At 44.8% G+C, this 25,377-nt stretch overlaps 1 long non-coding RNA gene across 1 annotated transcript; it reads right to left on the minus strand.

Moving 5' to 3' along the window:
• Positions 1–21,975: 21,975 nt before the first annotated feature.
• On the minus strand, positions 21,976–24,615 carry LOC142740995 (uncharacterized). Its single transcript, XR_012880961.1, has 3 exons — positions 23,250–24,615; positions 22,876–23,029; positions 21,976–22,765 (listed from the first exon to the last, which is right to left on the minus strand). It is a non-coding gene; the product is annotated as an uncharacterized LOC142740995 (long non-coding RNA).
• Positions 24,616–25,377: the final 762 nt, after the last annotated feature.

Below are 25,377 nucleotides of genomic sequence, written 5' to 3' on the forward strand. Positions count from 1 at the left end.
AGTGACCCTTCCCACCCTGGTAATGCTAGCCTGCTTCTGCTATGTTGTATCTGGCTGGTTATGAAAATTGGGGGGGACCCCACGTAGTTTATTTATTTTTAAATGATGTGCGATCCCCCTCATTTTTCATAACCAGCCAAATACTACATAGCAGCAAGCTAGTATTACGAAGGTGGGAAGCCTGAGGCCGCCCCAGTGCCCAGACATCACTAAAGATGGTCGTGTACTGGATTGTACCCGGCTCTTCCCAAAACCCCTGGTGGCGGGGGGTATCAGGGTAATAATGAGGGTTAGTGTTAGCCTTTCCACTGGTTAACATTAAGCCCCGCCTTAGTAATGGACGCTGTCAGTCATTGGCCATTACTAAGGCGGTAGTAATATCAACATAGAAAAAAAAATGTATTGAAATAAAACCCCCGCACACAACCCTCGTTAACCATTTTATTGAAAATAAAAAAAAGCAGACATCTAAGTAATCCTCGAATCCTACTTCGTCCAACAACCAAACCTGTACAAAACACAACACAAACACAAAAAAAACCATTAGTAACATTTAAAAAAGCAAAACAATTATTATACTTACCGTCCTGGGTCCGTGGCGGTTAACGAAGCAGTGACAGCTCTAAATTCTCATTGGTTAGTTTACATCACATGGTCCCAGATTATCCCCGGGTCATTGGTCTACATTTAAAAGTAGGACAATTAAATAAGGTGCCGGGCACCACATGCTGTAAACTAACCAATGAGAGCTTAGAGCGGTCACTGCTTAGTTTACTGAGGCTTGTGAGAAGCGCATGATCATCCGACATGTGCTAGAATTTTGGCACATCACGGGCCTGTGTGCCACTAAAACAAAAACCTATTCCGGGGACTCCTTCAGATACAAAGGAGTCCCTGTAATAGGAGTTAATAGCGGTCATTCACCTACTTTCAAAAGTAGGCGAATACCGCTAGTAACCAGGTAAGGCCCTGTTCACATCTGCGTTCGGCAGAAGAGCAGAACAACGTAAATGCTGGAAGTGCAAAAGACAACTGATGCTCAACAGAACCCGTTGACTTTAATGGGTTTCGTTGCAGTGTCTGTGGTTTTACCCGAAACAGTAGCGCAGCATGTTGCGCTATTGTTTCCGGTATTTTCGGTGGAATCTGCGATGGAGGCCCCTAACAAAGCCTCCAACGCAGATGTAAATTAGGCATGGGACCCTATGGGTGATGGATGCAACTGTACGGCATCCGTCACAGGTATGTTAAACTTATATCTCGGGGAGCTCCCAACATCACTGTCCATATAGCAGGAGCAGTGCTGGAGTCCCCGGGCAGAGTGCTAGTGCCAAATACGGGCCTGGATACAGGGCCCAGCCGAGAGTATCACACCATATGAGATATTGTCTGCTGGGCCCTGTATCTAAGCCTACCACTTGGTAGGCTTAGCACCAGCAGACAATAATCTTATACTTACCCTCCTCTTCAGCTCTGGGGCAAGTGCAGGTCCTGATGCCATTCATAGTCATGAGGTTGTGTGCGGCGCACATAGCACTGTGACACTGAAAGACATCCAAAGCAGCGCTGCGCTCAGGAACGAGGAGGGGAAGTTTAATGTTACTATAGTAACAGAGGCCCTTGTAGTTTATTACATAGGCCCCAGTTACTATTGTCGTGGAAATCAATGGCTCAAAATATATTAGACTGAAATTTATACGAGTCCAAACAGACTCTCAAGGCCAGGCCCCAATATCCAGTATCCTATAGGATATTTCACCAATATATATCGAGAGAGGAGAAGAAAACACACAGACGCTGCTGATATGCTCAAAATGCTCCTCTGAAGGATTTATTTCCAAGCTCAAACTGATAGACTGAAATTCAGAAGGGGTGTAGGCTTGAGGTTAACCAATCAGAGACAATGTGACAATATTTGTTATTCAGTAAAAAGCATACAATAAAATACATCCCAGATACATCATTATAATTCTTCACACATTAGGTTTGCAGGTGGCCTTATCTCTCTTTGACAGAATATTCTCGTGGAGATGGGGGAGACCTTCCCTCTCACATACTTGCCACCCTCCCATCTCACTCCCTGTCCATTCGCTACAAACTACGCATGGGAACCAAGGTCGAAGATAAAACATACGAAATCAACATTACTTGTATTAAAGGAACAATAACTTTCCTATTCACTACAAAAGAACCAAGATGGGAACTCCAGACAAGATGGCTGCTGCACGAAACTAAATCATTTAAACATTATTATAATCACTTTCACATAATACATATCTTAGTAATTCGGCATCCTGCTTGATAATTCACAATGTAATTTCATACAGAGAATATAAGCAAATAAGTGAATAGACGCGGTTCGGGTTGTAGGGGGGCTGCGGGCCCCCTGGCTTTGGGGCCCAGTCTCAATTGTGACTGCTGCAACCCCAAAAGCTATGCCACTATCCAAATCGTAATATCACAAGAAGAAGAAAAGAAAAAAACACAGGTATGATGAGCGCTACAGGAGGAAGCCAGTTGTTTGTGGATTAATTTAAATAATTACTTTATTGTTAAATACTAAGGCCTAGTTTTTTGCAGGCCGAAAAATCAGCCTCAAAATTCCTGAAGGAATTTTGAGGCAGATCTTGTCTTGCCGGCAGAACACTTGCCGCATTTTTTGGCCTCAGCCATTGAGCGCCGCAGGCAAAAACCGCCGTGGAAAATGCTTTCTCTGACTCCCATTGAAGTCAATGGGAGGTCAGAGACTATGACGCCTGAAGAAAGGACACCACGCTTTTTTTTTTCGCTTGCGGGGGAAAAAAAACACCTCTGCCCCCATTGAAATCAATGGAAGGCGATTTCGGACATTTTTTGGCGCAATTTCCAATGCGGTTTCCATGTCAAAAACAGCGCCAAAAGACTGTGTGAACTCCCCCTAAGCATTACGGCACCGAACCGTAATCATAGAATTGATAAAAGCACCACTTAGTAGTTATTAATCAAGTAATCATTTAAAGAACTACTGGCTTCATTCTGCAGCGCTCATCATACCTATGTTTTCTTGGTACTTGTGATATTAGGATGTACCATGTTCACAGTGCGGTCGAATTGCGTTTTTTGCCAATACAGGGGGGGGGGCTGTATAGCACTGTCTACAGGGGGGGGGCTGTATGGCACTATCTAAAGGAGTGGGCTGTATGGCACTATTTACGGGTGGGCGGGGCACTATCTACAAGGCCAGGCTGTGTGTGGCACCCAGGGGAGGGGGGCCCAGTCAAAAGTTTGCTATGGGGCCCAGTGTTTCCTAGTTACGCCCCTAGATGTAGTGAAGGGGGGGGGGTGCCGCAGAGTCGGAGTGTCTATCTATCTATCTATCTATCTATCTATCTATCTATCTATCTATCTATCTATCTATCTATCTCATATCTATTTATTTTTGTTTATGTCTAATTGTAAGTGTGTGTGTGTGTGTGTGTGTGTGTGTGTGTGTGTGTGTGTGTGTGTGTGTGTGTGTGTGTGTTCAATATTAACCCCCTAGTGACCAGCCTATTTTAAGCCCTAATTATCAAGCAATTTTTTTTTAGATTTTCTATAGTTCAATTCAAAGAGCTATAACTTTTCTATTTTTCTGTCGACATAGCTGTATGAGGACTTGTTTTTTTAATGGCACCATTTCGGGGTACATGTAGTTTTTGATTAACTTTTATTAACTTTTTTTGAGGGAATAGAAAAACAACCTGAAATTCCGCCATAGTTCTATGCGTTTTAAATTCACGCCATTCACTGTGTGGCGTAAAGAACATGTTACATTTATTCTATGGGTCGGTAAGATTACGACAATACCACATATGTATAGGTTTTTTATGTTTTACGACTTTTACGACTACCACAATAAAAACACTTTTGAACTAAAATTATTTGTTTTTGCATCGTCGCTTTCCAAGCGCCGTAATTTTTTTATTTCTCTGTCAATGTCGTGATATGAGGGCTTGTTTTTTGCAGGACAAGGCTTAGTTTTCATTGGTACTGTTTTGGGGTATATGGGACTTATTGATTAACTTTTATTATGACTTTTTTGGGGGGCAATGGAAAAAAATAGCAATTTCGCCATTGTTTTTTGCGGTTTCTTTTTACGGTGTCCACCTTACGGTTTAAATTGCAGATTAACTTTATAGTTTGGGTCATTACAGTCGCTGCAATACCATATATGTGTACTTCTATTTCTTTTTTACACTTTTACTAAATAAAACCACTTTTTTTTTACTGTCATTTTTATTAATCATTTTTATTTCACATTACTTACTTATTTTTTTAGTACCACTAGGGGACTTTACTATGCGATCTTTAGATTGCTGCTATAATGCTTTGGTATACTTAGTATACCAAAGCATTATTGCCTGTCAGTGTAAATCTGACAGGCAATCTATTAGGACGTGCCGTGGTCGCTATTGACCGAGGCATTTAACGCGTTTGAAGTAAACTTCGATTGCGGCCATTGGAGCAGGAGCCCGGCTGTCATCAGGCAACCGAGCCCCAGCTCAAGCCTGCACGGGACACCAGGAGTAGCCACTGACGTCACTGTCCATATAGCATGTATGTGACTGGCTGGGTGATTCTGCTTCTAGAGGGAGTCCCAATTGCACAATCTACAGGGGGAGGGGCTCTGTGGCACTACCTGGGATGTGGCACTATCTACATCGACACTGTGGTACTATGTAGGGGCAATATCTACAGGGGACACTATGGCGCTATGTACATGGGCACTATCTACATCAGGGGTCTCAAGCACCTGGCCCGCGGGCCGCATGCGACCCCTGAGGCTGTCATCTGCAGCCCGCGACCCGCAGGGAGAGGAGAGAACGTTTGGAAGGAGGATTGCTCCTTCATGACGTCAGTTCTCCGGCGATGCGAACACATTGGTGAGCACACGGGGAGAGGATAGGGCGGTCGGAAGGAGGAGTGCTTCTTCATGACGTCAGTCCTCCAGCGATGCAAACACATTGGTGAGCCCACGGGGAAAGGACAGAGCGGCCGGAAGGAGGAGCGCTCCTTCATGACATCAGTCCTCCCGCCAGGGGCGGATTAAGGGTACCACGGGCCCTGGGCACTTTTTCAAGTCTGCCCCCTACTACTACTACTACTACTAAGAAAGTACTTTGAAGACGCTGTACCGTATATATTTGCAGATTTCTGTTTAGGGGGACACAGATCTGGCACAGTTTTAAAATAAAGCAGAATACTTTGAGACACTGAAGTGGTCAGGAGCTTTCTAACTTTTTTAATTATTTATTGATTAACTTTTATTAACTTTTTTTTGGGGGGGAATAGAAAAAAAAACTAAAAATGTTGCCACTCTTTTGCGCGTCCTACATCTATGCCGTTTACCGTGTGGTAAAAATAACACAATAACTTTATTCAGCGGGTTGTTATGATTGCAACGATACCAAATTTGTATGGTTTTTGTATATTTTACTACTTTTAGGGTATGTTCACACGAGGGCGTCCGTTACGGCTGAAATTACGGGGGTGTTTCAGCCTGAAAACATCCCCGTAATTTCAGCCGTACCGGCATGTGCAGGCGCTTGAACGCCGCGTCAATTACGGCCGTAATTAGCGCTGCTATTCATTGGAGTCAATGAATAACGGCTCCAATTACGCCCCAAGAAGTGACAGGTCACTATTTTGACGCGGGCGTCTATTTACGCGCCGTCATTTGACAGCGGCGCATAAATTTACGCCTCGTGTGAACAGACAAACGTCTGCCCATTGCTTTCAATGGGCAGATGTTTGTCAGCGCTATTGAGGCGCTATTTTCAGACGTAATTCGGGGCAAAAACGCCCGAATTACGTCCGTAAATAGGCCGTGTGAACATACCCTTACACAGAAAAAAGGTTTTTTTTCAAAATTATTTGTTTCTGTGTCTCCATATTTGAAGAGCCATAACTTGTTTATTGTTCCGCCGATGCAGCTGTATAAGGGCTTTTTTTTGCGGGAAGACTTGTAGTTTTTATTGATACCATTTTGGAGTAGGTGCGACTTTTTGATCACTTTTTATCACATTTTTTTAAAGTCAGGATTCACAGAAAACAGCAATTTTTCCATAGTTTTTTATTACATTTTTTTACGTCATTCACCATGCAGGTTAAATAATGTAATAGATTTATAGTAGTGGTCGTTACGGACGCGGCGATACGAAATATGCGTGACTTTTTTACTTTATTTTGTTTTTTTAATAGTAAAGCAGTTTGTAAGGGGAAAAAGTGGGTTTTTAAAAAAAAAATTCACATTTTTTTTTTTTATTAACTTTATTAAACTTTTTTTTTTACTTTTTTACTAGTCCCACTAGGGGACTTTAATATGTGATTCTACGATCGCTATTATAATACACTGCAATACTTTTGTGTTGCATTGTATTACTGCCTGTCCGTTTATGCATCAGAATAAAGCCCGTTAGTGACCTACGTGAAAAGGCGTATTAGCGGTCACTAACTGGTTAACATATACTTTTACCTTAACCTCTTCCCTCTTTGGCCACTTTTGACCTTCCTGATTAAGTGAAACATGTCAGATTTGAAAAATGAGGCTCTATTTGGTAATAACTCCGGAATGCTTTTACCTATCCAAGCGATTCTGAGATTGTTTTCTCGTGACACATTAGACTTTATGTTACTGGCAAAATTTGCCCGATACATTCAGTATTTAATTGTGAAAAACACCAAAATTTAGCGAAAAATTGCAAAAATAAGAATTTTTCTCAATTTAATGTATCTGCTTGTAAGACAGGCAGTTATACCACACAAAAATGTTGCTAATTAACATCACCCATATGTCTACTTTAGTTTAGCATAGTTTCTTTAACATCATTTTATTTTTCTAGGACATTACAAGGCTTAGAACTTCAGCAGCAATTTCTCACATTTTTAAAGAAAATTTCAAAATGCTATTTTTACAGGGACCAGTTCAGTTGTGAAGTGGCTTTGAGGTCCTTAGATATTAGAAACCCCCAATAAGTCACCCCATTTTAAAAACTGCACCCCTCAAAGTATTCAAAACAGCATTTAGAAAGTTTATTAACTCTTTAGACATTGCGCAGGAATTAAGGCAAAGTAGAGGTGAAATTTACAAAGCTCATTACTTTTTTCCAGAAGTTCATTTTGAATCCATTTTTTTTGTACCACAAAAGGTTTTACCAGAGAAACGCAACTCAATATTTATTGCCCAGGTTCTGCAGTTCTAGGAAATATCCCACATGTGGCCCTAGCGTGCTACTGGACTGAAGCACCGGCCTCCGAAGCAAAAGTAGCACCTAGTGGATTTTGGGCCTCCTTTTTATTAGAATATATTTTAGGCAGCATGTCAGCTTTGAAGAGGTCTTGTGGAACTAAAACAGTGAAACCCCCCCAAAAGTGACCCCATTTGGGAAACTACACCCCTCGAGGAATTTATTTAGGGGAGTAGCAAGCATTTTGACCTGCCAGTTTTTTTGCAAACATTTTTGGAACTAGGCCATGAAAATGAAAATCTAAATTTTTTCAAATAAAATGTAGGTTTAGCTAATTTTTTTTAATTTCCAAAAGAATTAAAGGAGAAAAAGCAGCACAACATTTGTAGAGCAATTTCTCCCGAGTAAAACAATACCCCACATGTGGTAATAAACAGTTGTTTGGACACACGGCAGGGCTTAGAAGGGAAAGAGCACTATTTGGCTCTTGGAGCTCAAATTTAGCAGGAATGGTTTGCGGAAGCCATGTCACATTTGCAAAGCCCCTGAGGGGACAAAACAGGGGAAACCCCCAACAAGTGACCCCATTTTGGAAACTATACCCCTTGAGGAAATTATCTAGGGGTATAGTGAGCATTTTGACCCCGTAGGTTTTTTGCAGAAATTTTTGGAAGTAGGCTGTAAAAATGAAAATCTACATTTTTCAAAGAAAATGTAGGTTTAGGTATTTTATTTTCATTTCCGCAAGGACTGAAGGAGAAAAAGCACCGCAACGTTTGTAAAGCAATTTCTCCCGAGTAAAACAATACCCCACATGTGGTCATAAACATCTGTTTGGACACACGGTATGGCTCAGAATGGAAGGAGCACCATTTGGATTTTGGAATGGTTTCTGGGCGCCATGTCACATTTGCTGAGCCCCTGTAGTACAAGTACAGTGGAAACACCCAAAAAGTGACTCCATTTGGGAAACTGCACCCCGTGAGGAATCATCTAGGGATATAGTGAAAATTTTGATCCCAAAGGTTTTTTGCTGAATTAATTAGAATTAAGCCATGAAAATGAAAAATAATTTTTTTTCCCAACAAGATGTAGTTTTAGATCAACATTTTTCATTTTTACAAGGAATAAAGAAGAAAAAGCCCCCCAACATTTGTAAAGCAATTTCTTCCGAGTACGGTAACACCCCATATGTGGTTATAATCGGCTGTTTACATATATGGGAGCATTCAGAAGAAAAGGAGCGGTATTTATCTTTTGGAGCGTAGATTTTGCTGGAATGGTTTGCGGACGCCATGTTGCATTTGCAAAACCCCTGATGTACCAAACAAAAGTGACCCCATTTAGAAACTGCACCCCTAAAGGCATTTATCAAGGGAAGTAGTGAGAATTTAGACTCCACAGGTGTTTTTCAGAAATTAATATGCAGTAGATGATACAAAAGTGAAAATTGCAATTTTTCCACTGATCTGCCCATTCACCGCACAATATGTTGTGCCCCTAGAGAATCTTACCCCATAAATTGTTAAGCGGGTTCTCCTGGGTATGATAATGCCTTACTTGTGGACATAAATTGCTGTTTGGGCACAATGTAGGGCTAAGAAGGGAAAGACCGCCATTTTGAGCATGGATTTTGCTTGGTAATAGTTCGGTTTGGGGTTTTGCTGGTATTTCAGTTTATAATGTGGGAGCATATGTAATCTGTGCGGAGTAGATCAGGGCATAATAAGAGGGTATAATAATGGGGTAAATAATACAATTATCTATAGATGTGTGTTACGATGTGAAGCACAAGCCGGTGTCACACTGATAAACGGTTTTCTTTCTTATCCCCCTTTTGTAACACTCTGGGGACTTTTTCTCCTTCGTAGTTTGGGAAATATTGCTGGGAAAGTTTTGCGCTGGTATAATAAGGGCACCCTCGCTTCCAGCGGATGTGCTATGTCCCTTCCGTTCCTAGTTCCTAAATACTAGGGCCCTGAAACTGAAGGAATGTTCCCCTCCGGCCTGCACATTGAGATGTTTTTCATCACCGCATTACTAGTGCTATAACTTTTTTATTTTTCAGTTGATTGAGCGGTGTGCGGGCTTGTTTTTTGCGAGACGGGCTGTAGATTTTATTGGTACCATTTTAGAACACATACGACTTTTTGATCACTTTTTATTTCATTTTTCGATAAAGGAAATTACCAAAAACAAGCAATTCTAGAATAGTTTTTTATTGGGTTTTTTTCCGGCATCCACAGTGCGCCCTAAATTACATGTTAGATATATTCTGCGGGTCGATACGATTACGGCGATACCAAATTTATATCGTTTTTTTTATGTATTGCAGCTTTTGCACAATAAAATCACTTTTTTTTATAAAATCATTTGTTTTCTGTGTCGCCATATTCTAAGACCCATAACTTTTTTATTATTGCGTGCACAAAGCGGTGTCAGGGATTATTTTTTGCGGGACGGATTGCCGTTTTTATTAGTACTATTTTGGAGTAAATGTGACTTTTTGATCACTTTTTATAGCATTTTTTGGAATGAGATGTGACCTAAAAACAAAGATTCTGGCGTTGTTTTTCATGATTTTTTTTTATCGCGCTCACCGTGCGGGATAAATGACATAATAGTTTTGTAGTTAGGGTCGTTACGGACGCGGCGATACCAATTATGTATAGTTTTTTTAATTTTGACGGTTTTTACCATAATAAAAGACTTACTATGAGAAAAAAGTCAGTTTAGCTTTATTTTTGTGTGTGTTTTTATTGTTTTACCACATTTTTATTATCTTTTTTTTACTTTTCTGACATGTCCCACTAGGGGACTTGAGGGCCTGATGCCCCGATCGCTACTCTAATACACTGCACTACATACGTAGTGCAGTGTATTAGCGCTGTCAGTTATTCACTGACAGCAAGTGTAATGACTGGGTAGGGAGACAAACAGGTGAGCCCTAATCTACCCGCCACTCAGTCCCTGCCTACTTGCAACGGCCCGTCCTAGGCGACGGCGTACAACTGGGCGACGGTCCCTACGCTCAATAAGTGCACGGCAGACAAACAGACAAGGGTACACAGAAGCTAAGGGAAATAGGGCAGTTGCCCACGGCAACACAGTGAGCAACAAGAGTAGGGAACGAGCCAAGTCAAACCAGGAGTGCACGAGGTACAAATCGCAGAGCAGGAGCGTAGTCAGTAAAGCCAGGGTCAAAAATGAAGCAAGGTCAATAATCATAGCAGGAGCAGCAGAGCCAGGAAACAAGCATAGAAGAATCACAGGCAAAGGAGGAACAGGAAAGGCAGGAATAAATAGACAGAGGGCGGGAGCTAGCTCCGTCTGGCCAGGCTGTGATAGGCTCTCCCACTCCTCATGCTCCCAGCCTGACTGGTAGAAGATCATGTCACTCTCTCAATATTGAGCGCAGCATCTGAGGGCTTAATCTGCCGGATCGGAGAATAGCTCCGGTCCTTGCAGTCACAGGAGGGTGCCAGCTGTATAATACAGCTGTCACCCTGCGGTGATGGTGCCAGCTCTGCTTCTGAGCCCACACCATCACTGCGCCGTAACTGTACTGCGCTTCCCGTATATATACGGCGGATGTCGGGAAGGGGTTAAAGAGACTCTGTCACCAGATTATAAGTCCCCTATCTCCTACATACAGTGAAGGAAATAAGTATTTGATCCCTTGCTGATTTTGTAAGTTTGCCCACTGTCAAAGACATGAACAGTCTAGAATTTCTAGGATAGGTTAATTTTACCAATGAGAGATAGATTATATAAAAAAAATAAAAAAAAATACCATTGTCAAAATTATATATATTTATTTGCATTGTGCACAGAGAAATAAGTATTTGATCCCTTTGGCAAACAAGACTTAATACTTGGTGGCAAACCCCTTGTTGGCAAGCACAGCAGTCAGACATTTTTAGTAGTTGATGATGAGGTTTGCACACATGTTAGATGGAATTTTGGCCCACTCCTCTTTGCAGATCATCTGTAAATCATTAAGATTTCGAGTCTGTCGCTTGGCAACTCGGATCTTCAGCTCCCTCCATAAGTTTTCGATGGGATTAAGGTCTGGAGACTGGCTAGGCCACTCCATGACCTTAATGTGCTTCTTTTTGAGCCACTCCTTTGTTGCCTTGGCTGTGTGTTTCGGGTAATTGTCGTGCTGGAAGACCCAGCCACGAGCCATTTTTAATGTCCTGGTGGAGGGAAGGAGGTTGTCACTCAGGATTTGACAGTACATGGCTCCATCCATTCTCCCATTGATGCGGTGAAGTAGTCCTGTGCCCTTAGCAGAGAAACACCCCCAAAACATAATGTTTCCACCTCCATGCTTGACAGTGGGGAAGGTGTTCTTTGGGTCATAGGCAGCATTTCTCTTCCTCCAAAAACGGCGAGTTGAGTTAATGCCAAAGAGCTAAATTTTAGTCTCATCTGACTACAGCACCTTCTCTCAATCACTCTCAGAATCATCCAGATGTTCATTTGCAAACTTCAGACGGGCCTGTACATGTTCCTTCTTGAGCAGGGGGACCTTGCGGGCACTGCAGGATTTTAATCCATTACGGCGTAATGTGTTACCAATGGTTTTCTTGGTGACTGTGGTCCCAGCTGCCTTGAGATCATTAACAAGTTCCCCCCGTGTAGTTTTCGGCTGAGCTCTCACGTTCCTCAGGATCAAGGATACCCCATGAGGTGAGATTTTGCATGGAGCCCCAGATCGATGTCGATTGACAGTCATTTTCTATGTCTTCCATTTTCTTACTATTGCACCAACAGTTGTCTCCTTCTCACCCAGCGTCTTACTTATTGTTTTGTAGCCCATTCCAGCCTTGTGCAGGTCTATGATCTTGTCCCTGACATCCTTAGAAAGCTCTTTGGTCTTGCCCATGTTGTAGAGGTTAGAGTCAGACTGATTAATTGAGTCTGTGGACAGGAGTCTTTTATACAGGTGACCATTTAAGACAGCTGTCTTTAATGCAGGCACCAAGTTGATTTGGAGCGTGTAACTGGTCTGGAGGAGGCTGAACTCTTAATGGTTGGTAGGGGATCAAATACTTATTTCTCTGTGCACAATGCAAATAAATATATATAATTTTGACAATGTGATTTTCTTTTTTTTTTTTATATATAATCTATCTCTCACTGGTAAAATTAACCTAGCCTAAAAATTCTAGACTGTTCATGACTTTGACAGTGGGCAAACTTACAAAATCAGCAAGGGATCAAATACTTATTTCCTCCACTGTAATCTGATCGGCGCTGTAATGTAGATAACAGCAGTGGTTTTTATTTTGAAAAACGATCATTTTTGAGCAAGTTATAAGCAATTTAAAATTTATGCTAATGGGTTTCTTAATGACCAACTGGGCGTGTTTTTACTTTTGACCAACTGGGCGTTGTACAGAGGAGTGTATGACGCTGACCAATCAGTGACCCATCAGCATCATGCACTTCTCATTGTTCCAGCCCAGCTTCTTTCACTGCACAATCATACTGTGCTGTGGATCATGCTGGGCTGGAACAATGAGAAGTGTATGCAGGGGCGTAGCTAGGGGGGGGCAGGCGGGGCATGTGTCCCGGGCACAACTAGGTTGTACGGAAGGGGGGGCGCGCCGAAGAGCAGCTGATCGCTGCTGATAGGCGCCCCGTATGTCGGACACCTGCAGCATCTTTATCAAGAGCCAGGAAATTACGGCGTTCTGACTGGGGTCTGTGACGGCCAAGGAGTGGACCAGTCCAGTCACCTGACCTCACGTCAGTGACATGAGGTCAGGGGAGAGGTCCACTCACGTGCTGCACCCTTCCAGCTCTGCCTCTATTCTGTGCTCTGCTGTTACACACAGCCAGCCGAGAAGCGGAGGAAGCTCTGCCCACAGCCCGTTCTGACCTGTGATGCTGTCAGCAAGGAGACATGGTGAGTGTCTGTGTGTGTAGTGTGAATACAGTGTGTGTTTCTGTCTTTGTATGTGTATATGTTACAGTGTGTGTGTGTGTGTGTGTGTGTGTGTGTGTGTGTGTGTGTGTGTGTGTCTACTACATTATCTGCAATCAGAGAGTTATCACTGTGTTATCTGTGATGTTACATAGGACTGCAGGTAACATCTACTACATTATCTGTGCTGTGTACATATGTTCCTATGTGCGTATATATGGGTCTGTTTGTGAATGTGTCTTTGTGCTTGTATATATGTGCCTTTTATGTATTTACATATGTTCCTGTCGGTGTATTTACCTGCCGGTGTGTGTGCGTATATGGGTCTGTACGTCTATATCAGGGGCCGCTAGTATCGGCTCTGCTCCAAGACTCTGGAATTCCCTGACATCGCTGTCCACATATGAAAAGCGATGTCTGGGGCTTCCCCAAAGCCGGAGTCCCAGGCAGAGCGCTAGTACAGGCTCTGCTCCGGGACTCTGTGGAATTCCCTGACATCGCTGTCAACATATGGACAGTGTGTCAGGGTCTTCCCCAGAGCGGAGTCCCGGGCAGAGCGCTAGTATCGGCTCTGCTCCGGGACTCTGTGGAATTCCCTGACATCGCTGCCCATATATGGACAGTGTGTCAGGGTCTTCCCCAGAGCAGAGTCCTGGGCAGAGCGCTAGTATAGGCTCTGCTCCGGGACTCTGGAATTCCCTGACATTGCTGCCCATATATGGACAGTGTGTCAGGGTCTTCCCCAGAGCGGAGTCCCGGGCAGCGCACTAGTATCGGCTCTGCTCCGGGACTCTGTGGAATTCCCTGACATCGCTGTCCATGTTTGGACACACGATGTCTGGGGCTTCCCCAGAGCCGGAGTCCCGTGCAGAGCGCTAGTATAGGCTCTGCTCCGGTACTCTGTGGAATTCCCTGACATCGCTGTCCATATATGGACAGTGATGTCAGGAGCAGAGCTGGAATCCCAGGCTGCACTCACAACTCTACTATTATATCATGTACTTTACTCCAGTCACATCCAGAGCTGCACTCACAACTCTACTGTAACATCATGTACTATACTCGAGAGACCTCCACAGCTACACTCACAACTCTACTTCAAGATCAGTAGATGCAGATACAAACATCTTGTCTTATACGCCAAACAAATCCAGAGCTCCAGTCACAACTCTACTATTATATAATGTGCTATACACCAGTCACATCCAGAGCTGCAGTCACAACTCTACTGTAACATCATGTCCTATACTCCAGTCACATCCAGTGCTGCAGTCACAACTGCACTGTAACATCAGGTCCCATACTCCAAACAAATCCAGAGCTGCAGTCACAACTCTGCTGTAGTTCGAGTGCTAGAAACGGCTCTGCTCCGGGACTCCAGCTCTGGACAAGACCCTGACATCACTGTGGTAGCATCTGCGGAGGGCACTGTGGCAGCATCTGCGGAGGGCAATGGCAGCATCTGCGAAGGGCTCTGTGGCAGCATCTGCGGAGGGCACTGTGGCAGCGTCTACGAAGGGCACTGTGGCAGCATCTACGGAGGGCACTGTGGCAGCATCTACGGAGGGCACTGTGGCAGCATCTACGGAGGGCACTGTGGCAGCATCTACGGAGGGCACTGTGGCCTTATCTAGGGGTGTGTTGCATTATCTACAGAGGGCACTTTGGCAGCATCTACAGAGGGCACTGTGGCATTATCTACAGAGGGCACTGTGGCATTATCTACAGAGGGCACTGTGGCAGCATCTACAGAGGGCACTGCGGCAGCATCCGAGGGCACTGCGGCAGCATCCACCGTGGGCACTGCGGCCGCATCCACCGAGGGCACTGCGGCAGCATCCACCGAGGGTACTGTGGCACTATCTAAAAAGGGGCTGCCCAATCTTGACATGTGTGTCTGCCAAACGCTGCTAACTCACCCACCGGACTGCATTTAGTGACACTTAAACGGGAAAGCTGGATTGTTGAAATAAGGACGTGAAGAAATATCTCAAATTTTAAACCTAGCGGTATTATTATAGTAATGTAGTATTGTAGTAATGTAGTATTATTATTATAGTAATGAAGTGTTATTGTAGTTCAAATAACTAATTGATTAATAATAATTTTGTATTGTATCAAATTTGAAAGTAATGCGGCCCGACCACTTCACATTTTTTCTATATGCGGCCCACTTACCCGGCCGAGTCTGAGACCCCTGGTCTATATATTTACCTGTATGTCTAAATATCTGTCTTTATGTATGTACAGTATATATGTTCCAGTGTGTCCATATATGTGGTTAATTTTTGGTTTGTGTAGGGGCGGTAATAGAGAGTCCTGCACAGGGCGCCATCCAAGCTAAGGCCGGCCCTGGCGGTCACCAACCCAAGTCAGAAGGAACTCCGCCGCTGCCTGCGCCGCATGACCTCCTCGGCTCCTCCGGTAAGTCACAGCAGGCAGATCGGAGAGTGGTAGCGGTAGGCTACCGCTCACCGGTCTGTTCACAGTGTGGCGCTAAGTACAACGGGGGGAGTGTGGCGCTATTTACAAGGGGGGGATGTGGCACTATTTACAAGGGGGGGAGTGTGGCGCTATTTACAAAGCTTGTAAAATGTAGAAATGCTTTTATACTCGAGTTACATTAAAAAAATTGTGAAAAAAAATTACACGTCATTGATTGGTAGAGAAAGCAAACATGGCGAGGGGGAAGGAGATGTCGGGAAATAAGTTGGGGGGGGCTAAAATCTGAATCTTTGCCCCGGGTGCAGGAGAGCTTAGCTACGCCTCTGGTGTATGACGCTGATGGGTCACTGATTAGTCAGCGTCATACACTCCTCTATACAACGCCCACTTGGTCAAAAGTAAAAACACGCCCATTTGGTCATTGAGAAACTCATTAGCATAAATCTAACATTGCTCATAACTTGCTCAAAAATGATAATTTTTCAAAATAAAAAACACTGTTGTTATCTACATTACAGCGCCAATCAGATTATGTAGGAGACAGGGCACTTATAATCTGGTGACAGAGTCTCTTTAAGACAAAGTAAATATAAACAGACCCAGAATCAAGCTCAGTACAAATATACAGACCCAGAACCAAGCTCAGTACATATATACAGCCCCAGAACCAAGCTCAGTATACAGCACCAGAACTAAGCTCAGTACATATATACAGCACTAAAACAAAGCTCAGTACATATATACATCCCCAGAACCAAGCTCATTACATATATACAGCATCGGAACCGAGCTCAGTACATATATACAGCACCAGAACAAAGCTCAGTACATAAATACATCCCCAGAACCAAGCTCAGTACATATATACAACGCCAGAACCAAGCTCAGTACATATATATAACTCCAGAACCAAGCTCAGTATATATTTACAGCACCAGAACAAAGCTCAGTACATATATACAGCACCAGAACAAATACAGTTGAGTACAGAGATCATTTGCAAATTCAGTTTAACCCCTGATGTATAAATTTGTACGACATAAAACGACAGCTCCCAGTATAGCCTGCACAATGGTTAGGATATGCTGGGAGTTGCTGTTTAACAAAAAAGGATGCTACCATCCGTCATCTCGCTGCAGATCATACAGTGACTACAGTACTGATCAGTCACAGGGAGAATAAACATTTACATTGAGTGACACACAGGTGACGTCTCAGATTCTTTTTCTCTTTTCTTCTCCATCCGATCCAGACCTCTATGATGACTTCTCTCGGGCACGGCCCATTTCTGCAGTTCACAGCTCAGATGTCTTCGGCTCCTCACTTTTCCAACATTTCCGCACCTGTAAACGTAGATAAAATTCTCATGATGCCACACTCGATGCCACACTCTATGCCCCTAAATATAATAGTATCATACAATGAATATAATAGTACTATACACTGTACTCCTGAATATAATAGTACCATACACTGTGCTCCTGAATATAATAGTACCATACACTGCGCCCCTGAATATAATAGTACTATACACTGTACTCCGGAATATAATAGTACTATACACCGTACTCTTGAATATAATAGTACTATACACTGCGCCCCTACATATAATAGTACTATACACTCTACTCCTGAATATAATAGTACTATACACTGTACCCCATAATATAATAGTACTATACACTGTACTCCTGAATATAATATTACTATACACTGTACTCCAGAATATAATAGTACTATACACTGTACTCCGGAATATAATAGTACTATACACCGTACTCTTGAATATAATAGTACCATACATTGTGCCCCTGAATATAATAGTACCATACACTGCGCACCTGTATATAATAGTACTATACACTGTGCTGAATATAATAGTATTATACACTGTACTCCTGAATATAATATTACTATACACTGTACTCCGGAATATAATAGTACTATACACTGTAGTCCTGAATATAATAGTACTATACACTGTACTCCCGAATATAATAGTACTATACACTGCACCCCCTGAATATAATTAAACAAAAGACGTCTCACAGGACACAACAATATAGGGTGGGATATAAAATCTCAACCACCTGCAATTTTTCGGAGATACGGACTCCAAACAATGATATATAAACTAGAGAACAAAAAGAGTCCAAAGTATCCAAGTATTTAGAAAAGTACAAAATCTTTATTAAACAACACATGAGAATCTAAAATACAATGTTTTAACTGGATCATAAATGAATGTACATTTAGATAAAAATTGGAGACAGGTAATGCATGAAAAATAAAAGTTCAAATACAAGTAATACATGATATATGATATAGTGAAATCACTTTTTAGGAACAAACTCATGTAAGTAGACGTAAGTAGGAGAAAACAGCAGAAGGAAAGTGAGGGTATGTTCACACGGCGGGGGTCCGTAACGGCTGAAATTACGGGGATGTTTCAGCCTGAAAACATCCCCGTAATTTCAGCCGTACCGGCATGTGCAGGCGCTTGAACGCCGCGTCAATTACGGCCGTAATTAGCGCTGCTATTCATTGGAGTCAATGAATAGCGGCTCCAATTACGGCCAAAGAAGTGACAGGTCACTTCTTCTACGCGGGCGTCTATTTACGCGCCGTCATTTGACAGCGGCGCGTAAATATACGCCTCGTGTGAACAGACAAACGTCTGCCCATTGCTTTCAATGGGCAGATGTTTGTCAGCGCTATTGAGGCGCTATTTTCGGGCGTAATTCGGGGCAAAAACGCCCGATTTACGTCCGTAAATAGGCCGTGTGAACATACCCTGAAAGTAAGATGTAGGTAATCACACTTCCTATCAAATAGACATAGAGAGTGTCCTGGTTTTTAATTACCACTTGAAACAGTAATAGTTCAATGCTTACCCATAATCAGTTACATAGTTACATAGTTAGTACGGCTGAAAGAAGACACATGCCCATCAAGTTCAACCAAGGGACGGGAAAAGGGAAGGAAAAATTTCTACACATAGGAGCTAATATTTTTTTGTTCTAGGAAATTATCTAACCCTTTTTTAAAGCCATCTACTGTCCCTGCTGTGACCAGCTCCTGCGGTAGGCTATTCCATAGATTCACATTTCTCATGGTAAAGAAGCCTTGCCTTGCAGCTTGAACCTTTTTTTTCTCCAGACGGAGGGAGTGCCCCCTTGTTTTTTGAGGGGGTTTTACAAGGAACAGGATTTCACCATATTTTTTGTATGTGCCATTAATATATTTATATAAGTTAATCATGTCCCCCCTTAGTCGTCTTTTTTCAAGGCTAAATAGGTTTAAATCTTTCCTCATAACTTAAATTCTCCATGCCCCTAATTAGCTTCGTTGCTCTTCTTTGTATTTTTTCCAACTCCAGGGCATCCTTTCTATGAACTGGAGCCCAGAACTGAACTGCATATTCTAGATGAGGCCTCACTAATGCTTTGTAAAGTGGCAATATTACATCCCTGTCCCGTGAGTCCATGCCTCTTTTAATACACGACAATATCCTGCTGGCCTTTGAAGCAGCTGATTGACACTGCATGCTGTTATTGAGTTTATGATTTACAAGTACACCCAGATCCTTCTCAACAAGTGAATCCGCCAGTGTAGCTTCCCCTAGGACATATGATGCATGCAGGTTGTTGGTACCCAGATGCATAACTTTACATTTATCTACATTAAACTTCATCAGTGATGTAGTGGTATGACCCAGTAAGTAAGGAGGTGCCCCAACGCGCGCTTCGCGTATCGCTTCTTCAGGGGATATTATTTCCATGTCCGGACCCCAGTTTAAATCCTCGACCCTGGTAGTCATGTGGTGTGTCGTTGGCCAATCCCCACCGGGAGTTGCGGCGCATGCGGCCTGCGGCCGCCCCATTATCCGGCCGTCACTACAGATGGTCAGGTACTGGATCGTACCCGACTCTTCCCAGCACCCCTGGTGGCGGTGGGTACCGAGGTAATAATGGGGGTTAGGGTTAGCCTCTGCACCGGCTAACACTATGCCCCACTTTAGTAATGGACGTTGCCGGCGGCCATTAATAAGGCAGTAATAATAAAGTTTAAAAACCCCAAAAAAAGACATAGAAAACATATTTTATTGAAATAAAAAACTCCCACACAACCCTCATTATCCATTTTATTGATAATAAAAAAAGCCATCATCGAAGTAGTCCTCGAATCCGACGCAGCCCAATGACCGAACCTGTAAGAGAACACAAACACAAAAAAACTATTAATAACACATGTGGTAGGCTTAGATACAGGGCCCGTGTGTGATACTGTCTGTCATGCTAGGCTTAGATACAGGGTCCAGCAGACAGTAATCTTATACAGTATAAGATTACTGTCTGCTGGGGCCCTGTATCTAAACCTACCGTGTGGTAGGCTTATATAGAGGGCCCATCAGACAGGATCACACATGGCCCATGTATCTAAGCCCATCATGTGATTGGTTTAGATACAGGGCCCAGCAGACAGCATCACACAATCTGTGATCCTGTCTAATGGGCCCTCTAAGCCTGCCACATCGTAGGCTTAAAGGGGTTGTCCAGTCCCTAAACATTGACGGCCTATCCTCAGGATAGGTCATTAATAGCTGACGGGTCAGGGTCCGACACAGATTCAGGCCGTATTCACACGAGCGTGTGCAAAAAATGCGGCATATTGCGCGCATTGTAGGTGCGTGTGCCGTCCGTTTATGCTGCGTTTATGCTTTTTTTTACGCGCGTATGGCATGTGCTTTTCACACGCGTAAAAGAAACGGAGGTTGGCGTTAGGGAGAGGCCAGCCTACAAAAAGGCACCCTTCACAAACACATGCTTGATGTGTGCACAAGTTCTCATCGTTTTTGCAGCTTGCAAAATACTTTGGGTACTTCACAGTGTTTACAGGCTTCTTTTCTTCAAGTCCAAATAATGCCGTATACTCCGCTGGGCCGTGTGCTGCTAGCGTGGATGGTTTCTCGGCGATTTGGCGAGCGCTGCCCCATGCTACAGGACCAAACGCGGAGAAGAGGGAGGATTTGGGTACATCCTCTTGTGGCACAACGCACCTCCAAAGGGCATTTTCATATCCTCTATGATGACCTCTGGCGTCACCCCGAGAAATTTAGGTCATTTTGCCGCATATCTGTGGTCACGTTTGATAGTCTGGTGGAGGAGATTCAGACAGGAATCACCTACCAGGACACAAACATGCGGCGCTGCATTTCCCCAGAGGAGCGACTCCTTGTGACCTTGAGGTATGTGTGTTTTATACAATTAGTGCTTACACGATGGTGTGTGGGTGTCATGTCCTACATAATTGTTGTTTGTTTTTTGTTTTTTTTTCTCACCCATGTAAATTTCCTTGGCCGACAGTAATTATTGTTTTACAATAGTAGACATTGGGTCGTATGGAAGCTCTGCTGATGCACGCATATTTCGCTCATCCAGAATGGGCCATCGTCTTATGAGCAATCAACTTTCTGTACCTGTACCGAGCATCCTCACTGGCTCCAGCGGACCAGCAGTCCCATATGTCATCGTTGCAGATGAGGGTTTTGGGCTGACAAGCCAAGTAATGCGTCCATTTGCAAGAAGGGGCTTGGATGACCGTAAACGCTTCTTCAATTACCGGCTAAGCAGAGCTCGAAGATGTGTTGAATGTGCGTTTGGCATAATGTCAAACAAATGGAGGGTGTTTCTCACAACAATGCAAATGACGCTGCAGAATGTGACCCGTGTCATACAAGCGTGTGTAGTTCTTCATAACTTTACACGCATACATGATGCAAGTTTTGATGCTGAATATATCCTAAGAAATGCAACCACATCAAGCATTGTGCGACAAATTCCACTAGGGAGGGCTCAAACATCTGGTATCCGAGTGCATTAAATATTTGCTGACTATTTTGACAGCCCTGCTGGAGCACTACCATGGCAGGACGATTCTATGTAAACAGTGGCATATTTCCGAATATTCTCGAAATAGATCATTAGTGAGCCCAATGTATTTTGTTTTGGGGGGATTGTAGTATTAGGGACTCGCAATACATGAGGACTCTTGACGTGGGTTGCGAGCTTATATCTTTTGGGGTTTTGCCGTAGTATTTAGCAGGCAAACACGTAATTGTATGTGAAGCACATTGGCAATCCCAATGTTCTCTAATACAGTCACAAATGTCCTTTGTGCATCCAATATGATAGCACTGCACTGCATATAAGTCGATTTAGATTCGAGCAAAACCACAAAAGATACACTAATACCTCAATTATGGCATGCAACAATATTGGGCCCTGTCCACCGTGTGGAAACGTTACAGAAGGACATGATTGGCAAAGATTGTTACCCAAAATAAATTTAGAGAAACACACACACTTTTTAGGTAAAACAAAACCAGACTTTATGATGATGCCACACAAAATCACTACATAGAACATATGTTAAACGGAAAATAAAACATCGCACCAACATGATGCACATTTGCAACGAAGAAACCAAAACAGGCCTAACTGATAACATCTACTATGATGCAGGCACAGCACTACAATTCATGATATCGATACGGCGGTGAGTTGTAGCTGCCCATTTCAGCACCACTATGCTGTCCATGGGCCTGCAGAGGATGTTCCTCAACAGCATAGCCGTGGGGTGGGGCCTGTGGAAAGCTTTCCACCGGTCGGCTGTAGCCAGGGAAATGACGCTCACGCCCCGGCACAGGAGACATGCGTGACAGCATTGGGCGGTAGTAATGTTGGCGTGGCAAGGGGGTGGCAGGCTGGGATGGGCCAGGTGCATTGAAGGCCACCGACGGCTTGGAGGTGTGGCACTGTCAATCAGGGTGATAATGGAGGACTGGAGCCGCGCCATCCTGTGGTCGGGTACCTTCCGCAGTAACGGGGCTATGGTGCAGCCAAAGGCATCACAGGCGTCCTCGTCTGCGCAGCGCTACAGGTACTCCAGTATCCTTGTGTCCACTTGTGCACCTGCTGAACCAATGTGGCTGCGCCTGGCTGCCGCGGTGGTTTCACTAGGTACGTCCGGTGGCACCTGTGGTTGGCTGGACGCCTGTGGGGCTGGTTCGGGAGCTGTCGGCTCTGGTGTTAATGGCAGCAGGGTATTTTGGTCTTCTGGCGCGTGCGGCTCTTCATGGGCTGGCTCCTATTCAGTGTCTTGCAGATTGTCACTGCTTCTATAATACAAATGTACAGTGATTAGTAACATTGCCACAAGGGACACCCTGTTTGGATTAAATGACATGTGAACACATACATTTCTTAAACGTACAGTATGATTACTTACGGTCGCATCTCCATGATGTCCTTGAGGAACATGAGCTGCTGGGTGTACATGTACTTTCTTTTTTTGCTTGCACCGTCACCACTTCAGCTTCTGGCCCCAAATTCCCGGCGGAATTGATCCCGGGTGCTCCTCCACCGGGTCATCACATCATTTACTGTACAAAAGATTTAAAAACAAAATGGTCAGTCATGAGGTTACATAACCCAAATCTCCTCTTGTTGGAAACTTTGTCATTGCGTTACACACCAAGATACATTACACACTCTCAATGATGCTGTGACACACCAGCTACGTTGGGCATTTTGAAAATGTTAACACAAGGACACACTACTGCATGTGTGTTTAACATGACATCTATAAATCAAGGTACTTACCAATGCTCTTTCTGTCGCGTGTGCTGACTTTAGCCCACTCCTGGCTGAAGAGTGTCTGCGCAATGTGATCCCATGCCACTTCTTTGTAGACACTGAAGCGCCTAGGGAAAGTGTCAGGGACTGCGAGGGGTTAAAGAAAGGATGGAACGTTTAAAATAAGGCCCAGGACCAGGATTGGTGAACAAGGGGTAAGAGGGGCGTGGTTAAGGAGATATAAGGCTGGGGTTTGGGGCAGAACGCCCTCTTACCTTCAAGCTGCAGCGGGAGAAACATCCTCCGTTTGGAGCTGGAAGATTCGGAGCGTTTCTTGTCGGTTCCTGTACGGACGGCGGAGGATCTTTTGCGGCAGGTGGCACAGCGGGTGGCCTTGGAGGGGCCCGCCTGGCTGGAATCCCTGTTGGCGATGGGAAGAAGGGGAGGATCGGATCCGATCGTGGAACAGCCGGGAGCAGCTACCCGAGGTAGGCCGCAGCGTGTTATCCGCCCCCCTGCTCGTTTAAGCCCCAGCCCCGTTCCTGTTCGGGGTGCAGTGATGGCTGCACCGCTACGCACGGGTCCCTGTACTTCCCCTAGGCCTATTTCACCCGGCGCTTCGTCGGGTGACATAGTGCCGCCTTCCCCCCCTTCCATGTGTCGCGCTGGTGTCCCTCCACATAGCGGTAAGAGGGCTGCGGTTAAACCGGCGCAGGCACGGTACTCCCTACCTCGATCCGCAGCTGCGGGAACGGATGAGGCAGGCGACTTCCTGGACAGTGGGGTGAGTATGGCGGGTCCAGGAGACTGGTCCGCCATGGTTGCCTACCACGAGGCATGTTCGCGGGAACTGGGACTTGGTTCCGGTTCCCGCGAGCGGCCGGGGCTGACGTCATCACTCCCTGGTCTGTTCTCTGTTCAACCGCAAGTGGTTGGAGAGAGGGCAGAGGCGGGACTTCCGGTTTGGCGCAAGTCGGTCAGGAAGCAAGATGGCGGCGCCCATGGGAAGAAGATGGCTGCTGGCACACAGAAGCGGGCGGGGAGTACTCAGCCCAGCCCTATGGCAGGGGCTTCAGCTGCGCCTGCTGCTGCTCCAAACCTCCGGTCTCTTCCGGTCCCCTACCCGCAGGGGTCGAGGCCGGGTAGGGATGGTTCGAGTGAGTGTAGGGTCAGGGAAACGTCTGGTCCGGTTTGCCCTTCTCCTGCCGTGGCTCATTTTTCTCCCGTAGGTTCGGTGAGGTAGTGTTCCAGACGGGGGAGGAAACGTCGTTCTGGAAGACATCGTCGCCATCGCCATCGCAGACGTCGCAGATCCGGTGGCGAGAAGAGGCATGGTCGGCGGTCTTCCTCGTCATCCAGCAACAGATTCTCCTCCTCGTCATCATCCGCCTCATCTGAGTTGCGGAAGAGGTCTTCGCGGAGATCGTCACGGCCGCAGGGACGCAGTCGACGCCAGGAGGTGCATCACTTGTCGGAGGCTAGGCTCCCGTCTGAGAAAGAAACTAATTTAGCTAGTCTAACGTTTCGGGATTCTTTGTTCTGTGGGGTCGCTCCTTTCGGGACTCATTTGTCTGCAGAGACCAAGGAAAAAATTTAGAGGAATGAACTTGTGGATATTTGGTCCTTGGTCTCCGTGGAGCAGGTGACTGTCCATAAAGAGCGGGTATTTGAGAGAGGTTCAGATAAGAGAGTTAAGGTTGCAAAAACTTTTGGCAACTGGGTGCAGTGTTATGCTACACTGGCTCATGTTATTTGCCAGCGCTACCCTGCGAAAGGGGCTGAGTTCTTTCTTTACTTTGACACGATTTTCAGCGCCCACAGACTGCACGGTGGTGCAGCCTGGTGGCGTTACGATGAGGAATTTCGGCGTCGTTTGGCTTTGTCGCCGGATATTAGTTGGGCGTCAAAGGCAACGGATGTTTGGTTGCAGCTCATCTTAGCGCAAGGCAACAGACAGCAATGCCCCTTTCACAGTGTGGCCGCTGCACCAGGTCCCGCCCCTGGAACTGCGGCCGCTAAGGCCACGGGAGCCTGTTGGCTCTACAACGAAGGTCATTGTCGGTTCTTTGCCACGTGCAAATTCCGACATGAATGCTCCATCTGTGGGGGCGCTCCTTCGGCGCTCAGGTGTTTCCGGAGAGGTAAGCAGCCGGCC

The sequence above is a fragment of the Rhinoderma darwinii genome, chromosome 1 (assembly GCF_050947455.1).
Source record: "Rhinoderma darwinii isolate aRhiDar2 chromosome 1, aRhiDar2.hap1, whole genome shotgun sequence".
Lineage (NCBI taxonomy): Eukaryota > Metazoa > Chordata > Amphibia > Anura > Rhinodermatidae > Rhinoderma > Rhinoderma darwinii.